The sequence below is a fragment of the Pelobates fuscus genome, chromosome 2 (assembly GCF_036172605.1).
Source record: "Pelobates fuscus isolate aPelFus1 chromosome 2, aPelFus1.pri, whole genome shotgun sequence".
Classification (NCBI taxonomy): domain Eukaryota; kingdom Metazoa; phylum Chordata; class Amphibia; order Anura; family Pelobatidae; genus Pelobates; species Pelobates fuscus.
In genome coordinates this window covers 286,413,857-286,431,555 of record NC_086318.1, presented here as the reverse complement: position 1 = coordinate 286,431,555, position 17,699 = coordinate 286,413,857, and the positions used below count along the sequence as shown (strand labels likewise).

The 17,699-nt window shown below is 41.8% G+C and overlaps 52 pseudogenes; all 52 read left to right on the top strand.

Moving 5' to 3' along the window:
- Positions 1–148: 148 nt before the first annotated feature.
- On the top strand, positions 149–267 carry LOC134590553 (5S ribosomal RNA; annotated as a pseudogene).
- Positions 268–401: 134 nt separating this feature from the next.
- Positions 402–520, top strand: LOC134590541 (5S ribosomal RNA; annotated as a pseudogene).
- A 225-nt stretch (positions 521–745) lies between these two features.
- LOC134589015 (5S ribosomal RNA) lies at positions 746–864 on the top strand (annotated as a pseudogene).
- Positions 865–998: 134 nt separating this feature from the next.
- LOC134589082 (5S ribosomal RNA) lies at positions 999–1,117 on the top strand (annotated as a pseudogene).
- A 134-nt stretch (positions 1,118–1,251) lies between these two features.
- On the top strand, positions 1,252–1,370 carry LOC134597135 (5S ribosomal RNA; annotated as a pseudogene).
- A 134-nt stretch (positions 1,371–1,504) lies between these two features.
- On the top strand, positions 1,505–1,623 carry LOC134597462 (5S ribosomal RNA; annotated as a pseudogene).
- Positions 1,624–1,757: 134 nt separating this feature from the next.
- LOC134597652 (5S ribosomal RNA) lies at positions 1,758–1,876 on the top strand (annotated as a pseudogene).
- Positions 1,877–2,010: 134 nt separating this feature from the next.
- LOC134588573 (5S ribosomal RNA) lies at positions 2,011–2,129 on the top strand (annotated as a pseudogene).
- Positions 2,130–2,749: 620 nt separating this feature from the next.
- On the top strand, positions 2,750–2,868 carry LOC134594939 (5S ribosomal RNA; annotated as a pseudogene).
- Positions 2,869–3,093: 225 nt separating this feature from the next.
- Positions 3,094–3,212, top strand: LOC134594343 (5S ribosomal RNA; annotated as a pseudogene).
- A 225-nt stretch (positions 3,213–3,437) lies between these two features.
- Positions 3,438–3,556, top strand: LOC134597791 (5S ribosomal RNA; annotated as a pseudogene).
- A 377-nt stretch (positions 3,557–3,933) lies between these two features.
- LOC134589394 (5S ribosomal RNA) lies at positions 3,934–4,052 on the top strand (annotated as a pseudogene).
- A 468-nt stretch (positions 4,053–4,520) lies between these two features.
- LOC134595833 (5S ribosomal RNA) lies at positions 4,521–4,639 on the top strand (annotated as a pseudogene).
- Positions 4,640–4,773: 134 nt separating this feature from the next.
- Positions 4,774–4,892, top strand: LOC134588026 (5S ribosomal RNA; annotated as a pseudogene).
- Positions 4,893–5,117: 225 nt separating this feature from the next.
- Positions 5,118–5,236, top strand: LOC134596767 (5S ribosomal RNA; annotated as a pseudogene).
- A 134-nt stretch (positions 5,237–5,370) lies between these two features.
- LOC134595174 (5S ribosomal RNA) lies at positions 5,371–5,489 on the top strand (annotated as a pseudogene).
- A 134-nt stretch (positions 5,490–5,623) lies between these two features.
- On the top strand, positions 5,624–5,742 carry LOC134597504 (5S ribosomal RNA; annotated as a pseudogene).
- Positions 5,743–5,967: 225 nt separating this feature from the next.
- LOC134595777 (5S ribosomal RNA) lies at positions 5,968–6,086 on the top strand (annotated as a pseudogene).
- A 225-nt stretch (positions 6,087–6,311) lies between these two features.
- Positions 6,312–6,430, top strand: LOC134596122 (5S ribosomal RNA; annotated as a pseudogene).
- A 134-nt stretch (positions 6,431–6,564) lies between these two features.
- On the top strand, positions 6,565–6,683 carry LOC134596905 (5S ribosomal RNA; annotated as a pseudogene).
- Positions 6,684–7,394: 711 nt separating this feature from the next.
- LOC134594844 (5S ribosomal RNA) lies at positions 7,395–7,513 on the top strand (annotated as a pseudogene).
- Positions 7,514–7,647: 134 nt separating this feature from the next.
- On the top strand, positions 7,648–7,766 carry LOC134595821 (5S ribosomal RNA; annotated as a pseudogene).
- Positions 7,767–7,900: 134 nt separating this feature from the next.
- LOC134587679 (5S ribosomal RNA) lies at positions 7,901–8,019 on the top strand (annotated as a pseudogene).
- A 134-nt stretch (positions 8,020–8,153) lies between these two features.
- LOC134589395 (5S ribosomal RNA) lies at positions 8,154–8,262 on the top strand (annotated as a pseudogene).
- A 134-nt stretch (positions 8,263–8,396) lies between these two features.
- Positions 8,397–8,515, top strand: LOC134595952 (5S ribosomal RNA; annotated as a pseudogene).
- Positions 8,516–8,649: 134 nt separating this feature from the next.
- On the top strand, positions 8,650–8,769 carry LOC134597121 (5S ribosomal RNA; annotated as a pseudogene).
- A 134-nt stretch (positions 8,770–8,903) lies between these two features.
- LOC134597518 (5S ribosomal RNA) lies at positions 8,904–9,022 on the top strand (annotated as a pseudogene).
- Positions 9,023–9,156: 134 nt separating this feature from the next.
- On the top strand, positions 9,157–9,275 carry LOC134595216 (5S ribosomal RNA; annotated as a pseudogene).
- Positions 9,276–9,409: 134 nt separating this feature from the next.
- On the top strand, positions 9,410–9,528 carry LOC134595432 (5S ribosomal RNA; annotated as a pseudogene).
- Positions 9,529–9,996: 468 nt separating this feature from the next.
- LOC134597823 (5S ribosomal RNA) lies at positions 9,997–10,116 on the top strand (annotated as a pseudogene).
- Positions 10,117–10,250: 134 nt separating this feature from the next.
- Positions 10,251–10,369, top strand: LOC134595411 (5S ribosomal RNA; annotated as a pseudogene).
- A 134-nt stretch (positions 10,370–10,503) lies between these two features.
- Positions 10,504–10,623, top strand: LOC134595964 (5S ribosomal RNA; annotated as a pseudogene).
- Positions 10,624–10,757: 134 nt separating this feature from the next.
- Positions 10,758–10,876, top strand: LOC134597507 (5S ribosomal RNA; annotated as a pseudogene).
- A 134-nt stretch (positions 10,877–11,010) lies between these two features.
- On the top strand, positions 11,011–11,129 carry LOC134595215 (5S ribosomal RNA; annotated as a pseudogene).
- A 134-nt stretch (positions 11,130–11,263) lies between these two features.
- Positions 11,264–11,382, top strand: LOC134595955 (5S ribosomal RNA; annotated as a pseudogene).
- A 134-nt stretch (positions 11,383–11,516) lies between these two features.
- Positions 11,517–11,635, top strand: LOC134588460 (5S ribosomal RNA; annotated as a pseudogene).
- A 377-nt stretch (positions 11,636–12,012) lies between these two features.
- On the top strand, positions 12,013–12,131 carry LOC134595825 (5S ribosomal RNA; annotated as a pseudogene).
- Positions 12,132–12,356: 225 nt separating this feature from the next.
- Positions 12,357–12,475, top strand: LOC134598411 (5S ribosomal RNA; annotated as a pseudogene).
- Positions 12,476–12,609: 134 nt separating this feature from the next.
- Positions 12,610–12,728, top strand: LOC134596621 (5S ribosomal RNA; annotated as a pseudogene).
- Positions 12,729–13,341: 613 nt separating this feature from the next.
- Positions 13,342–13,460, top strand: LOC134596941 (5S ribosomal RNA; annotated as a pseudogene).
- Positions 13,461–13,579: 119 nt separating this feature from the next.
- On the top strand, positions 13,580–13,688 carry LOC134589265 (5S ribosomal RNA; annotated as a pseudogene).
- Positions 13,689–13,822: 134 nt separating this feature from the next.
- On the top strand, positions 13,823–13,942 carry LOC134588081 (5S ribosomal RNA; annotated as a pseudogene).
- Positions 13,943–14,410: 468 nt separating this feature from the next.
- On the top strand, positions 14,411–14,530 carry LOC134588338 (5S ribosomal RNA; annotated as a pseudogene).
- A 134-nt stretch (positions 14,531–14,664) lies between these two features.
- Positions 14,665–14,783, top strand: LOC134595410 (5S ribosomal RNA; annotated as a pseudogene).
- Positions 14,784–14,917: 134 nt separating this feature from the next.
- On the top strand, positions 14,918–15,037 carry LOC134595963 (5S ribosomal RNA; annotated as a pseudogene).
- Positions 15,038–15,171: 134 nt separating this feature from the next.
- Positions 15,172–15,290, top strand: LOC134597496 (5S ribosomal RNA; annotated as a pseudogene).
- A 134-nt stretch (positions 15,291–15,424) lies between these two features.
- LOC134595214 (5S ribosomal RNA) lies at positions 15,425–15,543 on the top strand (annotated as a pseudogene).
- Positions 15,544–15,677: 134 nt separating this feature from the next.
- On the top strand, positions 15,678–15,796 carry LOC134595746 (5S ribosomal RNA; annotated as a pseudogene).
- A 134-nt stretch (positions 15,797–15,930) lies between these two features.
- LOC134588459 (5S ribosomal RNA) lies at positions 15,931–16,049 on the top strand (annotated as a pseudogene).
- A 377-nt stretch (positions 16,050–16,426) lies between these two features.
- On the top strand, positions 16,427–16,545 carry LOC134594275 (5S ribosomal RNA; annotated as a pseudogene).
- A 225-nt stretch (positions 16,546–16,770) lies between these two features.
- Positions 16,771–16,889, top strand: LOC134598410 (5S ribosomal RNA; annotated as a pseudogene).
- Positions 16,890–17,023: 134 nt separating this feature from the next.
- LOC134596620 (5S ribosomal RNA) lies at positions 17,024–17,142 on the top strand (annotated as a pseudogene).
- Positions 17,143–17,699: the final 557 nt, after the last annotated feature.

The window sequence follows — 17,699 nt, the reverse complement described above, 5'->3', positions numbered from 1 at the left end:
AGGTGCCGTAAGCTTTTGTTTATTTCTTTTTTGCATTATGATGTCATAATCAGACCACTTTTTTCCCTATCCAGAAGCGTCTTGTCTTTTGTCGCAACCAGAGTTTGATATTCTACCAACATTAGCGAGATCGCATTCTCTTAATTTCACTTACGGCCATACCAGTCTGAAAATGCCTGATCTCGTCAGATCTCGGAAGCCATCCAGACTCGGGCCTGGTTAGTACTTGTATGGGAGACCAACTAGGAACCTCAGGTGCCGTAAGCTTTTGTTTATTTCTTTTTTGCATTATGATGTCATAATCAGACCACTTTTTTCCCTATCCAGAAGCGTCTTGTCTTTTGTCGCAACCAGAGTTTGATATTCTACCAACATTAGTGAGATCGCATTCTTTTAATTTCACTTACGGCCATACCAGTCTGAAAATGCCTGATCTCGTCAGATCTCGGAAGCCATCCAGACTCGGGCCTGGTTAGTACTTGTATGGGAGACCAACTAGGAACCTCAGGTGCCGTAAGCTTTTGTTTATTTCTTTTTTGCATTATGATGTCATAATCAGACCACTTTTTTCCCTATGGGAGACCAACTAGGAACCTCAGGTGCCGTAAGCTTTTGTTTATTTCTTTTTTGCATTATGATGTCATAATCAGACCACTTTTTTCCCTATCCAGAAGCGTCTTGTCTTTTGTCGCAACCAGAGTTTGATATTCTACCAACATTAGCGAGATCGAATTCTCTTAATTTTACTTACGGCCATACCAGTCTGAAAATGCCTGATCTCGTCAGATTTCGGAAGCCATCCAGACTAGGGCCTGGTTAGTACTTGTATGGGAGACCAACTAGGAACCTCATTTGCCGTAAGCTTTTGTTTATTTCTTTTTTGCATTATGATGTCATAATCAGACAACTTTTTTCCCTATCCAGAAGCGTCTTGTCTTTTGTTGCAACCAGAGTTTGATATTCTACCAACATTAGCGAGATCGCATTCTCTTTATTTCATTTACGGCCATAACAGTCTGAAAATGCCTGATCTCGTCAGATCTCGGAAGCCATCCAGACTCGGGTCTGGTTAGTACTTGTATGGGAGACCAACAAGGAGCCTCAGGTGCCGTAAGCTTTTGTTTATTTCTTTTTTGCATTATGATGTCATAATCAGACCACTTTTTTCCCTATCCAGAAGCATCTTGTCTTTTGTCGCAACCAGAGTTTGATATTCTACCAACATTAGCGAGATCGCATTCTCTTAATTTCACTTACGGCCATACCAGTCTGAAAATGCCTGATCTCGTCAGATCTCTGAAGCCATCCAGACTCGGGTCTGGTTAGTACTTGTATGGGAGACCAACTAGGAACCTCAGGTGCTGTAAGCTTTTTTTTATTTCTTTTTTGCATTATGATGTCATAATCAGACCACTTTTTTCCCTATCCAGAAGCGTCTTGTCTTTTGTCGCAACCAGAGTTTGATATTCTACCAACATTAGCGAGATCGCATTCTCTTAATTTCACTTATGGCCATACCAGTCTGAAAATGCCTGATTTCGTCAGATCTCGGAAACCATCCAGACTCGGGCCTGGTTAGTACTTGTATGGGAGACCAACTAGGAACCGCAGGTGCCGTAAGCTTTTGTTTATTTCTTTTTTGCATTATGATGTCATAATCAGACCACTTTTTTCCCTATCCAGAAGCATCTTGTCTTTTGTCGCAACCAGAGTTTGATATTCTACCAACATTAGCGAGATCGCATTCTCTTAATTTCACTTATGGCCATACCAGTCTGAAAATGCCTGATCTCGTCAGATCTCGGAAGCCATCCAGACTCGGGCATGGTTAGTACTTGTATGGGAGACCAACTAGGAACCTCAGGTGCCGTAAGCTTTTGTTTATTTCTTTTTTGCAATATGATGTCATAATCAGACCACTTTTTTCCCTATCCAGAAGCGTCTTGTCTTTTGTCGCAACCAGAGTTTGATATTCTACCAACATTAGCGAGATCGCATTCTCTCAATTTCACTTACAGCCATACCAGTCTGAAAATGCCTGATCTCATCAGATCTCGGAAGCCATCCAGACTCAGGCCTGGTTAGTATTTGTATGGGAGACCAACTAGGAACCTCAGGTGCCGTAAGCTTTTGTTTATTTCTTTTTTGCATTATGATGTCATAATCAGACCACTTTTTTCCCTATCCAGAAGCGTCTTGTCTTTTGTCGCAACCAGAGTTTGATATTCTACCAACATTAGCGAGATCGCATTCTCTTAATTTCACTTACGGCCATACCAGTCTGAAAATGCCAGATCTCGGAAGCCATCCAGACTCGGGTCTGGTTAGTACTTGTATGGGAGACCAACTAGGAACCTCAGGTGCCATAAGCTTTTGTTTATTTCTTTTTTGCATTATGATGTCATAATCAGACCACTTTTTTCCCTATCCAGAAGCGTCTTGTCTTTTGTCGCAACCAGAGTTTGATATTCTACCAACATTAGCGAGATCGCATTCTCTTAATTTCACTTACGGCCATACCAGTCTGAAAATGGCAGATCTCGGAAGCCATCCAGACTCGGGTCTGGTTAGTACTTGTATGGGAGAACAACTAGGAGCCTCAGGTGCCGTAAGCTTTTGTTTATTTCTTTTTTGCATTATGATGTCATAATCAGACCACTTTTTTCCCTATCCAGAAGCATCTTGTCTTTTGTCGCAACCAGAGTTTGATATTCTACCAACATTAGCGAGATCGCATTCTCTTAATTTCATTTACGGCCATACCAGTCTGAAAATGCCTGATCTCATCAGATCTCAGAAGCCATCCAGACTCGGGCCTGGTTAGTACTTGTATGGGAGACCAACTAGGAACCTCAGGTGCCGTAAGCTTTTGTTTATTTCTTTTTTGCATTATGATGTCATAATCCGACCACTTTTTTCCCTATGGGAGACCAACTAGGAACCTCAGGTGCCGTAAGCTTTTGTTTATTTCTTTTTTGCATTATGATGTCATAATCAGACCACTTTTTTCCCTATCCAGAATCATCTTGTCTTTTGTCGCAACCAGAGTTTGATATTCTACCAACATTAACGAGATCGCATTCTCTTAATTTCACTTACGGCCATACCAGTCTGAAAATGCCTGATCTCGTCAGATCTCAGAAGCCATCCAGACTTGGGCCTGGTTAGTACTTGTATGGGAGACCAACTAGGAACCTCAGGTGCTGTAAGCTTTTGTTTATTTCTTTTTTGCATTATGATGTCATAATCAGACCACTTTTTTCCCTATGGGAGACCAACTAGGAACCTCAGGTGCCGTAAGCTTTTGTTTATTTCTTTTTTGCATTATGATGTCATAATCAGACCACTTTTTTCCCTATCCAGAAGCGTCTTGTCTTTTGTCGCAACCAGAGTTTGATATTCTACCAACATTAGCGAGATCGCATTCTCTTAATTTCACTTACGGCCATACCAGTCTGAAAATGCCTTATCTCGTCAGATCTCGGAAGCCATCCAGACTCGGGCCTGGTTAGTACTTGTATGGGAGACCAACTAGGAACCTCAGGTGCCGTAAGCTTTTGTTTATTTCTTTTTTGCATTATGATGTCATAATCAGACCACTTTTTTCCCTATCCAGAAGCGTCTTGTCTTTTGTCGCAACCAGAGTTTGATATTCTACCAACATTAGTGAGATCGCATTCTCTTAATTTAACTTACGGCCATACCAGTCTGAAAATGCCAGATCTCGGAAGCTATCCAGACTCGGGTCTGGTTAGTACTTGTATGGGAGACCAACTAGGAGCCTCAGGTGCCGTAAGCTTTTGTTTATTTCTTTTTTGCATTATGATGTCATAATCAGACCACTTTTTTCCCTATCCAGAAGCATCTTGTCTTTTGTCGCAACCAGAGTTTGATATTCTACCAACATTAACGAGATCGCATTCTTTTAATTTCACTTACGGCCATACCAGTCTGAAAATGCCTGATCTCGTCAGATCTAGGAAGCCATCCAGACTTGTGCCTGGTTAGTACTTGTATGGGAGAACAACTAGGAACCTCAGGTGCCGTAAGCTTTTGTTTATTTCTTTTTTGCATTATGATGTCATAATCAGACCACTTTTTTCCCTATGGGAGACCAACTAGGAACCTCAGGTGCCGTAAGCTTTTGTTTATTTCTTTTTTGCATTATGATGTCATAATCAGACCACTTTTTTCCCTATCCAGAAGCGTCTTGTCTTTTGTCGCAACCAGAGTTTGATATTCTACCAACATTAGCGAGATCGCATTCTCTTAATTTCACTTATGGCCATACCAGTCTGAAAATGTCAGATCTCGGAAGCCATCCAGACTCGGGCCTGGTTAGTGCTTGTATGGGAGACCAACTAGGAACCTCAGGTGCCGTAAGCTTTGGTTTATTTCTTTTTTGCATTATGATGTCATAATCAGACCACTTTTTTCCCTATCCAGAAGCGTCTTGTCTTTTGTCGCAACCAGAGTTTGATATTCTACCAACATTAGCGAGATCGCATTCTCTTAATTTCACTTACGGCCATACCAGTCTGAAAATGCCTGATCTCATCAGATCTCGGAAGCCATCCAGACTCGGGCCTGGTTAGTACTTGTATGGGAGACCAACTAGGAACCTCAGGTGCCGTAAGCTTTTGTTTATTTCTTTTTTGCATTATGATGTCATAATCAGACCACTTTTTTCCCTATCCAGAAGCGTCTTGTCTTTTGTCGCAACCAGAGTTTGATATTCTACCAACATTAGCGAGATCGCATTCTCTTAATTTCACTTACGGCCATACCACTCTGAAAATGCCTGATCTCGTCAGATCTCGGAAGCCATCCAGACTCGGGCCTGGTTAGTACTTGTATGGGAGACCAACTAGGAACCTCAGGTGCCGTAAACTTTTGTTTATTTCTTTGTTGCATTATGATGTCATAATCAGACCACTTTTTTCTCTATGGGAGACCAACTAGGAACCTCAGGTGCCGTAAGCTTTTGTTTATTTCTTTTTTGCATTATGATGTCATAATCAGACCACTTTTTTCCCTATCCAGAAGCGTCTTGTCTTTTGTCGCAACCAGAGTTTGCTATTCTACCAACATTAGCGAGATCGCATTCTCTTAATTTCACTTACGGCCATACCAGTCTGAAAATGCCTGATCTCGTCAGATCTCGGAAGCCATCCAGACTCGGGCCTGGTTAGTGCTTGTATGGGAGACCAACTAGGAACCTCAGGTGCCGTAAGCTTTTGTTTATTTCTTTTTTGCATTATGATGTCATAATCAGACCACTTTTTTCCCTATCCAGAAGCGTCTTGTCTTTTGTCGCAACCAGAGTTTGATATTCTACCAACATTAGCGAGATCGCATTCTCTTAATTTCACTTACGGCCATACCAGTCTGAAAATGCCTGATCTCATCAGATCTCGGAAGCCATCCAGACTCGGGCCTGGTTAGTACTTGTATGGGAGACCAACTAGGAAACTCAGGTGCCGTAAGCTTTTGTTTATTTCTTTTTTGCATTATGATGTCATAATCAGACCACTTTTTTCCCTATCCAGAAGCGTCTTGTCTTTTGTCGCAACCAGAGTTTGATATTCTACCAACATTAGCGAGATCGCATTCTCTTAATTTCCTTTACGGCCATACCAATCTGAAAATGCCTGATCTCGTCAGATCTCGGAAACCATCCAGACTCGGGCCTGGTTAGTACTTGTATGGGAGACCAACTAGGAACCTCAGGTGCCGTAAACTTTTGTTTATTTCTTTGTTGCATTATGATGTCATAATCAGACCACTTTTTTCTCTATGGGAGACCAACTAGGAACCTCAGGTGCCGTAAGCTTTTGTTTATTTCTTTTTTGCATTATGATGTCATAATCAGACCACTTTTTTCCCTATCCAGAAGCGTCTTGTCTTTTGTCGCAACCAGAGTTTGCTATTCTACCAACATTAGCGAGATCGCATTCTCTTAATTTCTCTTACGGCCATACCAGTCTGAAAATGCCTGATCTCGTCAGATCTTGGAAGCCATCCAGACTCGGGCCTGGTTAGTACTTGTATGGGAGACCAACTAGGAACCTCAGGTGCCGTAAGCTTTTGTTTATTTCTTTTTTGCATTATGATGTCATAATCAGACCACTTTTTTCCCTATGGGAGACCAACTAGGAACCTCAGGTGCCGTAAGCTTTTGTTTATTTCTTTTTTGCATTATGATGTCATAATCAGACCACTTTTTTCCCTATCCAGAAGCGTCTTGTCTTTTGTCGCAACCAGAGTTTGATATTCTACCAACATTAGCGAGATCGCATTCTCTTAATTTTACTTACGGCCATACCAGTCTGAAAATGCCTGATCTCGTCAGATTTCGGAAGCCATCCAGACTCGGGCCTGGTTAGTACTTGTATGGGAGACCAACTAGGAACCTCAGGTGCCGTAAGCTTTTGTTTATTTCTTTTTTGCATTATGATGTCATAATCAGACAACTTTTTTCCCTATCCAGAAGCGTCTTGTCTTTTGTTGCAACCAGAGTTTGATATTCTACCAACATTAGCGAGATCGCATTCTCATAATTTCATTTACGGCCATACCAGTCTGAAAATGCCTGATCTCGTCAGATCTCGGAAGCCATCCAGACTCGGGTCTGGTTAGTACTTGTATGGGAGACCAACTAGGAACCTCAGGTGCCGTAAGCTTTTGTTTATTTCTTTTTTGCATTATGATGTCATAATCAGACCACTTTTTTCCCTATCCAGAAGAGTCTTGTCTTTTGTCGCAACCAGAGTTTGATATTCTACCAACATTAGCGAGATCGCATTCTCTTAATTTCACTTACGGCCATACCAGTCTGAAAATGCCTGATCTCGGAAGCCATCCAGACTCGGGTCTGGTTAGTACTTGAATGGGAGACCAACTAGGAACCTCAGGTGCCGTAAGCTTTTGTTTATTTCTTTTTTGCATTATGATGTCATAATCAGACCACTTTTTTCCCTATCCAGAAGCATCTTGTCTTTTGTCACAACCAGAGTTTGATATTCTACCAACATTAACGAGATCGCATTCTCTTAATTTCACTTACGGCCATACCAGTCTGAAAATGTCAGATCTCGGAAGCCATCCAGACTTGGGCCTGTTTAGTACTTGTATGGGAGACCAACTAGGAACCTCAGGTGCTGTAAGCTTTTGTTTATTTCTTTTTTGCATTATGATGTCATAATCAGACCACTTTTTTCCCTATGGGAGACCAACTAGGAACCTCAGGTGCCGTAAGCTTTTGTTTATTTCTTTTTTGCATTATAATGTCATAATCAGACCACTTTTTTCCCTATCCAGAAGCATCTTGTCTTTTGTCGCAACCAGAGTTTGATATTCTACCAACATTAGCGAGATCGCATTCTCTTAATTTCACTTACGGCCATACCAGTCTGAAAATGCCTGATCTCGTCAGATCTCGGAAGCCATGCAGACTCGGGCCTGGTTTGTACTTGTATGGGAGACCAACTAGGAAGCTCAGGTGCCGTAAGCTTTTGTTTATTTCTTTTTTGCATTATGATGTCATAATCAGACCACTTTTTTCCCTATCCAGAAGCATCTTGTCTTTTGTCGCAACCAGAGTTTGATATTCTACCAACATTAGCGAGATCGCATTCTCTCAATTTCACTTACGGCCATACCAGTCTGAAAATGCCTGATCTCATCAGATCTCGGAAGCCATCCAGACTCGGGCCTGGTTAGTACTTGTATGGGAGACCAACTAGGAACCTCAGGTGCCGTAAGCTTTTGTTTATTTCTTTTTTGCATTATGATGTCATAATCAGACCACTTTTTTCCCTATCCAGAAGCGTCTTGTCTTTTGTCGCAACCAGAGTTTGATATTCTACCAACATTAGCGAGATCGCATTCTCTTAATTTCACTTATGGCCATACCAGTCTGAAAATGCCTGATCTTGTCAGATCTCGGAAGCCATCCAGACTCGGGTCTGGTTAGTACTTGTATGGGAGACCAACTAGGAACATCAGGTGCCGTAAGCTTTTGTTTATTTCTTTTTTGCATTATGATGTCATAATCAGACCACTTTTTTCCCTATCCAGAAGAGTCTTGTCTTTTGTCGCAACCAGAGTTTGATATTCTACCAACATTAGCGAGATTGCATTCTCTTAATTTCACTTACGGCCATACCAGTCTGAAAATGCCTGATCTCGGAAGCCATCCAGACTCGGGCCTGGTTAGTACTTGTATGGGAGACCAACTAGGAACCTCAGGTGCCGTAAGCATTTGTTTATTTCTTTTTTGCATTATGATGTCATAATCAGACCACTTTTTTCCCTATCCAGAAGCATCTTGTCTTTTGTCGCAACCAGAGTTTGATATTCTACCAACATTAACGAGATCGCATTCTCTTAATTTCACTTACGGCCATACCAGTCTGAAAATGCCTGATCTCGTCAGATCTCGGAAGCCATCCAAACTTGGGCCTGGTTAGTACTTGTATGGGAGACCAACTAGGAACCTCAGGTGCTGTAAGCTTTTGTTTATTTCTTTTTTGCATTATGATGTCATAATCAGACCACTTTTTTCCCTATCCAGAAGCGTCTTGTCTTTTGTCGCAACCAGAGTTTGATATTCTACCAACATTAGCGAGATCGCATTCTCTTAATTTCACTTACGGCCATACCAGTCTGAAAATGCCTGATCTCGTCAGATCTCGTGAAGTCATCCAGACTCGGGCCTGGTTAGTACTTGTATGGGAGACCAACTAGGAACCTCAGGTGCCGTAAGCTTTTGTTTATTTCTTTTTTGCATTATGATGTCATAATCAGACCACTTTTTTCCCTATCCAGAAGCGTCTTGTCTTTTGTCGCAACCAGAGTTTGATATTCTACCAACATTAGCGAGATCGCATTCTCTTAATTTCACTTACGGCCATACCAGTCTGAAAATGCCTGATCTCGTCAGATCTCGGAAGCCATCCAGACTTGGGCCTGGTTAGTACTTGTATGGGAGACCAACTAGGAACCTCAGGTGCCGTAAGCTTTTGTTTATTTCTTTTTTGCATTATGATGTCATAATCAGACCACTTTTTTCCCTATCCAGAAGCGTCTTGTCTTTTGTCGCAACCAGAGTTTGATATTCTACCAACATTAGCGAGATCGCATTCTCGCAATTTAACTTACGGCCATACCAGTCTGAAAATGCCTGATCTCATCAGATCTTGGAAGCCATCCAGACTCGGGCCTGGTTAGTACTTGTATGGGAGACCAACTAGGAACCTCAGGTGCCGTAAGCTTTTGTTTATTTATTTTTTGCATTATGATGTCATAATCAGACCACTTTTTTCCCTATCCAGAAGCGTCTTGTCTTTTGTCGCAACCAGAGTTTGATATTCTACCAACATTAGCGAGATCGCATTCTCTTAATTTCACTTACGGCCATACTAGTCTGAAAATGCCTGATCTCGTCAGATCTCGGAAGCCATCCAGACTCGGGCCTGGTTAGTACTTGTATGGGAGACCAACTAGGAACCTCAGGTGCCGTAAGCTTTTGTTTATTTCTTTTTTGCATTATGATGTCATAATCAGACCACTTTTTTCCCTATCCAGAAGCATCTTGTCTTTTGTCGCAACCAGAGTTTGATATTCTACCAACATTAACGAGATCGCATTCTCTTAATTTCACTTACGGTCATACCAGTCTGAAAATGCCAGATCTCGGAAGCCATCCAGACTTGGGCCTGGTTAGTACTTGTATGGGAGACCAACTAGGAACCTCAGGTGCTGTAAGCTTTTGTTTATTTCTTTTTTGCATTATGATGTCATAATCAGACCACTTTTTTCCCTATGGGAGACCAACTAGGAACCTCAGGTGCCGTAAGCTTTTGTTTATTTCTTTTTTGCATTATGATGTCATAATCAGACCACTTTTTTCCCTATCCAGAAGCGTCTTGTCTTTTGTCGCAACCAGAGTTTGATATTCTACCAACATTAGCGAGATCGCATTCTCTTATTTTCACTTACGGCCATACCAGTCTGAAAATGCCTGATCTCGTCAGATCTCGTGAAGCCATCCAGACTCGGGCCTGGTTAGTACTTGTATGGGAGACCAACTAGGAACCTCAGGTGCCGTAAGCTTTTGTTTATTTATTTTTTGCATTATGATGTCATAATCAGACCACTTTTTTCCCTATCCAGAAGCGTCTTGTCTTTTGTCGCAACCAGAGTTTGATATTCTACCAACATTAGCGAGATCGCATTCTTTTAATTTCACTTACGGCCATTCCAGTCTGAAAATGCCTGATCTCGTCAGATCTCGGAAGCCATCCAGACTCGGGCCTGGTTAGTACTTGTATGGGAGACCAACTAGGAACCTCAGGTGCCGTAAGCTTTTGTTTATTTCTTTTTTGCATTATGATGTCATAATCAGACCACTTTTTTCCCTATCCAGAAGCATCTTGTCTTTTGTCGCAACCAGAGTTTGATATTCTACCAACATTAGCGAGATCGCATTCACTTAATTTCACTTACGGCCATACCAGTCTGAAAATGCCTGATCTCGTCAGATCTCATGAAGTCATCCAGACTCGGGCCTGGTTAGTACTTGTATGGGAGACCAACTAGGAACCTCAGGTGCCGTAAGCTTTTGTTTATTTCTTTTTTGCATTATGATGTCATAATCAGACCACTTTTTTCCCTATCCAGAAGCGTCTTGTCTTTTGTCGCAACCAGAGTTTGATATTCTACCAACATTAGCGAGATCGCATTCTCTTAATTTCACTTACGGCCATACCAGTCTGAAAATGCCTGATCTCGTCAGATCTCGGAAGCCATCCAGACTTGGGCCTGGTTAGTACTTGTATGGGAGACCAACTAGGAACCTCAGGTGCCGTAAGCTTTTGTTTATTTCTTTTTTGCATTATGATGTCATAATCAGACCACTTTTTTCCCTATCCAGAAGCGTCTTGTCTTTTGTCGCAACCAGAGTTTGATATTCTACCAACATTAGCGAGATCGCATTCTCTCAATTTAACTTACGGCCATACCAGTCTGAAAATGCCTGATCTCATCAGATCTTGGAAGCCATCCAGACTCGGGCCTGGTTAGTACTTGTATGGGAGACCAACTAGGAACCTCAGGTGCCGTAAGCTTTTGTTTATTTCTTTTTTGCATTATGATGTCATAATCAGACCACTTTTTTCCCTATCGGGAAGCGTCTTGTCTTTTGTCGCAACCAGAGTTTGATATTCTACCAACATTAGCGAGATCGCATTCTCTTAATTTCACTTACGGCCATACTAGTCTGAAAATGCCTGATCTCGTCAGATCTCGGAAGCCATCCAGACTCGGGCCTGGTTAGTACTTGTATGGGAGACCAACTAGGAACCTCAGGTGCTGTAAGCTTTTGTTTATTTCTTTTTTGCATTATGATGTCATAATCAGACCACTTTTTTCCCTATCCAGAAGCGTCTTGTCTTTTGTTGCAACCAGAGTTTGATATTCTACCAACATTAGCGAGATCGCATTCTCTTAATTTCATTTACGGCCATACCAGTCTGAAAATGCCTGATCTCGTCAGATCTCGGAAGCCATCCAGACTCGTGTCTGGTTAGTACTTGTATGGGAGACCAACTAGGAACCTCAGGTGCCGTAAGCTTTTGTTTATTTCTTTTTTGCATTATGATGTCATAATCAGACCACTTTTTTCCCTATCCAGAAGAGTCTTGTCTTTTGTCGCAACCAGAGTTTGATATTCTACCAACATTAGCGAGATCGCATTCTCTTAATTTCACTTACGGCCATACCAGTCTGAAAATGCCTGATCTCGGAAGCCATCCAGACTCGGGTCTGGTTAGTACTTGTATGGGAGACCAACTAGGAACCTCAGGTGCCGTAAGCTTTTGTTTATTTCTTTTTTGCATTATGATGTCATAATCAGACCACTTTTTTCCCTATCCAGAAGCATCTTGTCTTTTGTCGCAACCAGAGTTTGATATTCTACCAACATTAACGAGATCGCATTCTCTTAATTTCACTTACGGCCATACCAGTCTGAAAATGCCTGATCTCGTCAGATCTCGGAAGCCATCCAGATTTGGGCCTGTTTAGTACTTGTATGGGAGACCAACTAGGAACCTCAGGTGCTGTAAGCTTTTGTTTATTTCTTTTTTGCATTATGATGTCATAATCAGACCACTTTTTTCCCTATGGGAGACCAACTAGGAACCTCAGGTGCCGTAAGCTTTTGTTTATTTCTTTTTTGCATTATGATGTCATAATCAGACCACTTTTTTCCCTATCCAGAAGCGTCTTGTCTTTTGTCGCAACCAGAGTTTGATATTCTACCAACATTAGCGAGATCGCATTCTCTTAATTTCACTTACGGCCATACCAGTCTGAAAATGCCTGATCTCGTCAGATCTCGGAAGCCATCCAGACTCGAGCCTGGTTTGTACTTGTATGGGAGACCAACTAGGAACCTCAGGTGCTGTAAGCTTTTGTTTATTTCTTTTTTGCATTATGATGTCATAATCAGACCACTTTTTTCCCTATCCAGAAGCATCTTGTCTTTTGTCGCAACCAGAGTTTGATATTCTACCAACATTAGCGAGATCGCATTCTCTCAATTTCACTTACGGCCATACCAGTCTGAAAATGCCTGCTCTCATCAGATCTCGGAAGCCATCCAGACTCGGGCCTGGTTAGTACTTGTATGGGAGACCAACTAGGAACCTCAGGTGCCGTAAGCTTTTGTTTATTTCTTTTTTGCATTATGATGTCATAATCAGACCACTTTTTTCCCTATCCAGAAGCGTCTTGTCTTTTGTCGCAACCAGAGTTTGATATTCTACCAACATTAGCGAGATCGCATTCTCTTAATTTCACTTACGGCCATACCAGTCTGAAAATGCCAGATCTCGGAAACCATCCAGACTCGGGTCTGGTTAGTACTTGTATGGGAGACCAACTAGGAGCCTCAGGTGCCGTAAGCTTTTGTTTATTTCTTTTTTGCATTATGATGTCATAATCAGACCACTTTTTTCCCTATCCAGAAGCATCTTGTCTTTTGTCGCAACAAGAGTTTGATATTCTACCAACATTAGCGAGATTGCATTCTCTTAAATTCACTTACGGCCATACCAGTCTGAAAATGCCTGATCTCGTCAGATCTCGGGCCTGGTTAGTACTTGTATGGGAGACCAACTAGGACCCTCAGGTGCCGTAAGCTTTTGTTTATTTCTTTTTTGCATTATGATGTCATAATCAGACCACTTTTTTCCCTATCCAGAAGCATCTTGTCTTTTGTCGCAACCAGAGTTTGATATTCTACCAACATTAGCGAGATCGCATTCTCTTAATTTCACTTATGGCCATACCAGTCTGAAAATGCCTGATCTCGTCAGATCTCGGAAGCCATCCAGACTCGGGTCTGGTTAGTACTTGTATGGGAGACCAACTAGGAACCTCAGGTGCCGTAAGCTTTTGCATTATGATGTCATAATCAGACCACTTTTTTCCCTATCCAGAAGAGTCTTGTCTTTTGTCGCAACCAGAGTTTGATATTCTACCAACATTAGCGAGATCGCATTCTCTTAATTTCACTTACGGCCATACCAGTCTGAAAATGCCTGATCTCGGAAGCCATCCAGACTCGGGCCTGGTTAGTACTTGTATGGGAGACCAACTAGGAACCTCAGGTGCCGTAAGCTTTTGTTTATTTCTTTTTTGCATTATGATGTCATAATCAGACCACTTTTTTCCCTATCCAGAAGCATCTTGTCTTTTGTCGCAACCAGAGTTTGATATTCTACCAACATTAGCGAGATCGCATTCTCTTAATTTCACTTATGGCCATACCAGTCTGAAAATGCCTGATCTCGTCAGATCTCGTGAAGACATCCAGACTCGGGCCTGGTTAGTACTTGTATGGGAGACCAACTAGGAACCTCAGGTGCCGTAAGCTTTTGTTTATTTCTTTTTTGCATTATGATGTCATAATCAGACCACTTTTTTCCCTATCCAGAAGCATCTTGTCTTTTGTCGCAACCAGAGTTTGATATTCTACCAACATTAACGAGATCGCATTCTCTTAATTTCACTTACGGCCATACCAGTCTGAAAATGCCAGATCTCGGAAGCCATCCAGACTTGGGCCTGGTTAGTACTTGTATGGGAGACCAACTAGGAACCTCAGGTGCTGTAAGCTTTTGTTTATTTCTTTTTTGCATTATGATGTCATAATCAGACCACTTTTTTCCCTATGGGAGACCAACTAGGAACCTCAGGTGCCGTAAGCTTTTGTTTATTTCTTTTTTGCATTATGATGTCATAATCAGACCACTTTTTTCCCTATCCAGAAGCGTCTTGTCTTTTGTCGCAACCAGAGTTTGATATTCTACCAACATTAGCGAGATCGCATTCTCTTAATTTCACTTACGGCCATACCAGTCTGAAAATGCCTGATCTCGTCAGATCTTGTGAAGCCATCCAGACTCGGGCCTGGTTAGTACTTGTATGGGAGACCAACTAGGAACCTCAGGTGCCGTAAGCTTTTGTTTATTTATTTTTTGCATTATGATGTCATAATCAGACCACTTTTTTCCCTATCCAGAAGCGTCTTGTCTTTTGTCGCAACCAGAGTTTGATATTCTACCAACATTAGCGAGATCGCATTCTTTTAATTTCACTTACGGCCATTCCAGTCTGAAAATGCCTGATCTCGTCAGATCTCGGAAGCCATCCAGACTCGGGCCTGGTTAGTACTTGTATGGGAGACCAACTAGGAACCTCAGGTGCCGTAAGCTTTTGTTTATTTCTTTTTTGCATTATGATGTCATAATCAGACCACTTTTTTCCCTATCCAGAAGCATCTTGTCTTTTGTCGCAACCAGAGTTTGATATTCTACCAACATTAGCGAGATCGCATTCACTTAATTTCACTTACGGCCATACCAGTCTGAAAATGCCTGATCTCGTCAGATCTCATGAAGTCATCCAGACTCGGGCCTGGTTAGTACTTGTATGGGAGACCAACTAGGAACCTCAGGTGCCGTAAGCTTTTGTTTATTTCTTTTTTGCATTATGATGTCATAATCAGACCACTTTTTTCCCTATCCAGAAGCGTCTTGTCTTTTGTCGCAACCAGAGTTTGATATTCTACCAACATTAGCGAGATCGCATTCTCTTAATTTCACTTACGGCCATACCAGTCTGAAAATGCCTGATCTCGTCAGATCTCGGAAGCCATCCAGACTTGGGCCTGGTTAGTACTTGTATGGGAGACCAACTAGGAACCTCAGGTGCCGTAAGCTTTTGTTTATTTCTTTTTTGCATTATGATGTCATAATCAGACCACTTTTTTCCCTATCCAGAAGCGTCTTGTCTTTTGTCGCAACCAGAGTTTGATATTCTACCAACATTAGCGAGATCGCATTCTCTCAATTTAACTTACGGCCATACCAGTCTGAAAATGCCTGATCTCATCAGATCTTGGAAGCCATCCAGACTCGGGCCTGGTTAGTACTTGTATGGGAGACCAACTAGGAACCTCAGGTGCCGTAAGCTTTTGTTTATTTCTTTTTTGCATTATGATGTCATAATCAGACCACTTTTTTCCCTATCGGGAAGCGTCTTGTCTTTTGTCGCAACCAGAGTTTGATATTCTACCAACATTAGCGAGATCGCATTCTCTTAATTTCACTTACGGCCATACTAGTCTGAAAATGCCTGATCTCGTCAGATCTCGGAAGCCATCCAGACTCGGGCCTGGTTAGTACTTGTATGGGAGACCAACTAGGAAACTCAGGTGCTGTAAGCTTTTGTTTATTTCTTTTTTGCATTATGATGTCATAATCAGACCACTTTTTTCCCTATCCAGAAGCGTCTTGTCTTTTGTTGCAACCAGAGTTTGATATTCTACCAACATTAGCGAGATCGCATTCTCTTAATTTCATTTACGGCCATACCAGTCTGAAAATGCCTGATCTCGTCAGATCTCGGAAGCCATCCAGACTCGTGTCTGGTTAGTACTTGTATGGGAGACCAACTAGGAACCTCAGGTGCCGTAAGCTTTTGTTTATTTCTTTTTTGCATTATGATGTCATAATCAGACCACTTTTTTCCCTATCCAGAAGAGTCTTGTCTTTTGTCGCAACCAGAGTTTGATATTCTACCAACATTAGCGAGATCGCATTCTCTTAATTTCACTTACGGCCATACCAGTCTGAAAATGCCTGATCTCGGAAGCCATCCAGACTCGGGTCTGGTTAGTACTTGTATGGGAGACCAACTAGGAACCTCAGGTGCCGTAAGCTTTTGTTTATTTCTTTTTTGCATTATGATGTCATAATCAGACCACTTTTTTCCCTATCCAGAAGCATCTTGTCTTTTGTCGCAACCAGAGTTTGATATTCTACCAACATTAACGAGATCGCATTCTCTTAATTTCACTTACGGCCATACCAGTCTGAAAATGCCTGATCTCGTCAGATCTCGGAAGCCATCCAGACTTGGGCCTGTTTAGTACTTGTATGGGAGACCAACTAGGAACCTCAGGTGCTGTAAGCTTTTGTTTATTTCTTTTTTGCATTATGATGTCATAATCAGACCACTTTTTTCCCTATGGGAGACCAACTAGGAACCTCAGGTGCCGTAAGCTTTTGTTTATTTCTTTTTTGCATTATGATGTCATAATCAGACCACTTTTTTCCCTATCCAGAAGCGTCTTGTCTTTTGTCGCAACCAGAGTTTGATATTCTACCAACATTAGCGAGATCGCATTCTCTTAATTTCACTTACGGCCATACCAGTCTGAAAATGCCTGATCTCGTCAGATCTCGGAAGCCATCCAGACTCGAGCCTGGTTTGTACTTGTATGGGAGACCAACTAGGAACCTCAGGTGCTGTAAGCTTTTGTTTATTTCTTTTTTGCATTATGATGTCATAATCAGACCACTTTTTTCCCTATCCAGAAGCATCTTGTCTTTTGTCGCAACCAGAGTTTGATATTCTACCAACATTAGCGAGATCGCATTCTCTCAATTTCACTTACGGCCATACCAGTCTGAAAATGCCTGCTCTCATCAGATCTCGGAAGCCATCCAGACTCGGGCCTGGTTAGTACTTGTATGGGAGACCAACTAGGAACCTCAGGTGCCGTAAGCTTTTGTTTATTTCTTTTTTGCATTATGATGTCATAATCAGACCACTTTTTTCCCTATCCAGAAGCGTCTTGTCTTTTGTCGCAACCAGAGTTTGATATTCTACCAACATTAGCGAGATCGCATTCTCTTAATTTCACTTACGGCCATACCAGTCTGAAAATGCCAGATCTCGGAAACCATCCAGACTCGGGTCTGGTTAGTACTTGTATGGGAGACCAACTAGGAGCCTCAGGTGCCGTAAGCTTTTGTTTATTTCTTTTTTGCATTATGATGTCATAATCAGACCACTTTTTTCCCTATCCAGAAGCATCTTGTCTTTTGTCGCAACCAGAGTTTGATATTCTACCAACATTAGCGAGATTGCATTCTCTTAAATTCACTTACGGCCATACCAGTCTGAAAATGCCTGATCTCGTCAGATCTCGGGCCTGGTTAGTACTTGTATGGGAGACCAACTAGGACCCTCAGGTGCCGTAAGCTTTTGTTTATTTCTTTTTTGCATTATGATGTCATAATCAGACCACTTTTTTCCCTATCCAGAAGCATCTTGTCTTTTGT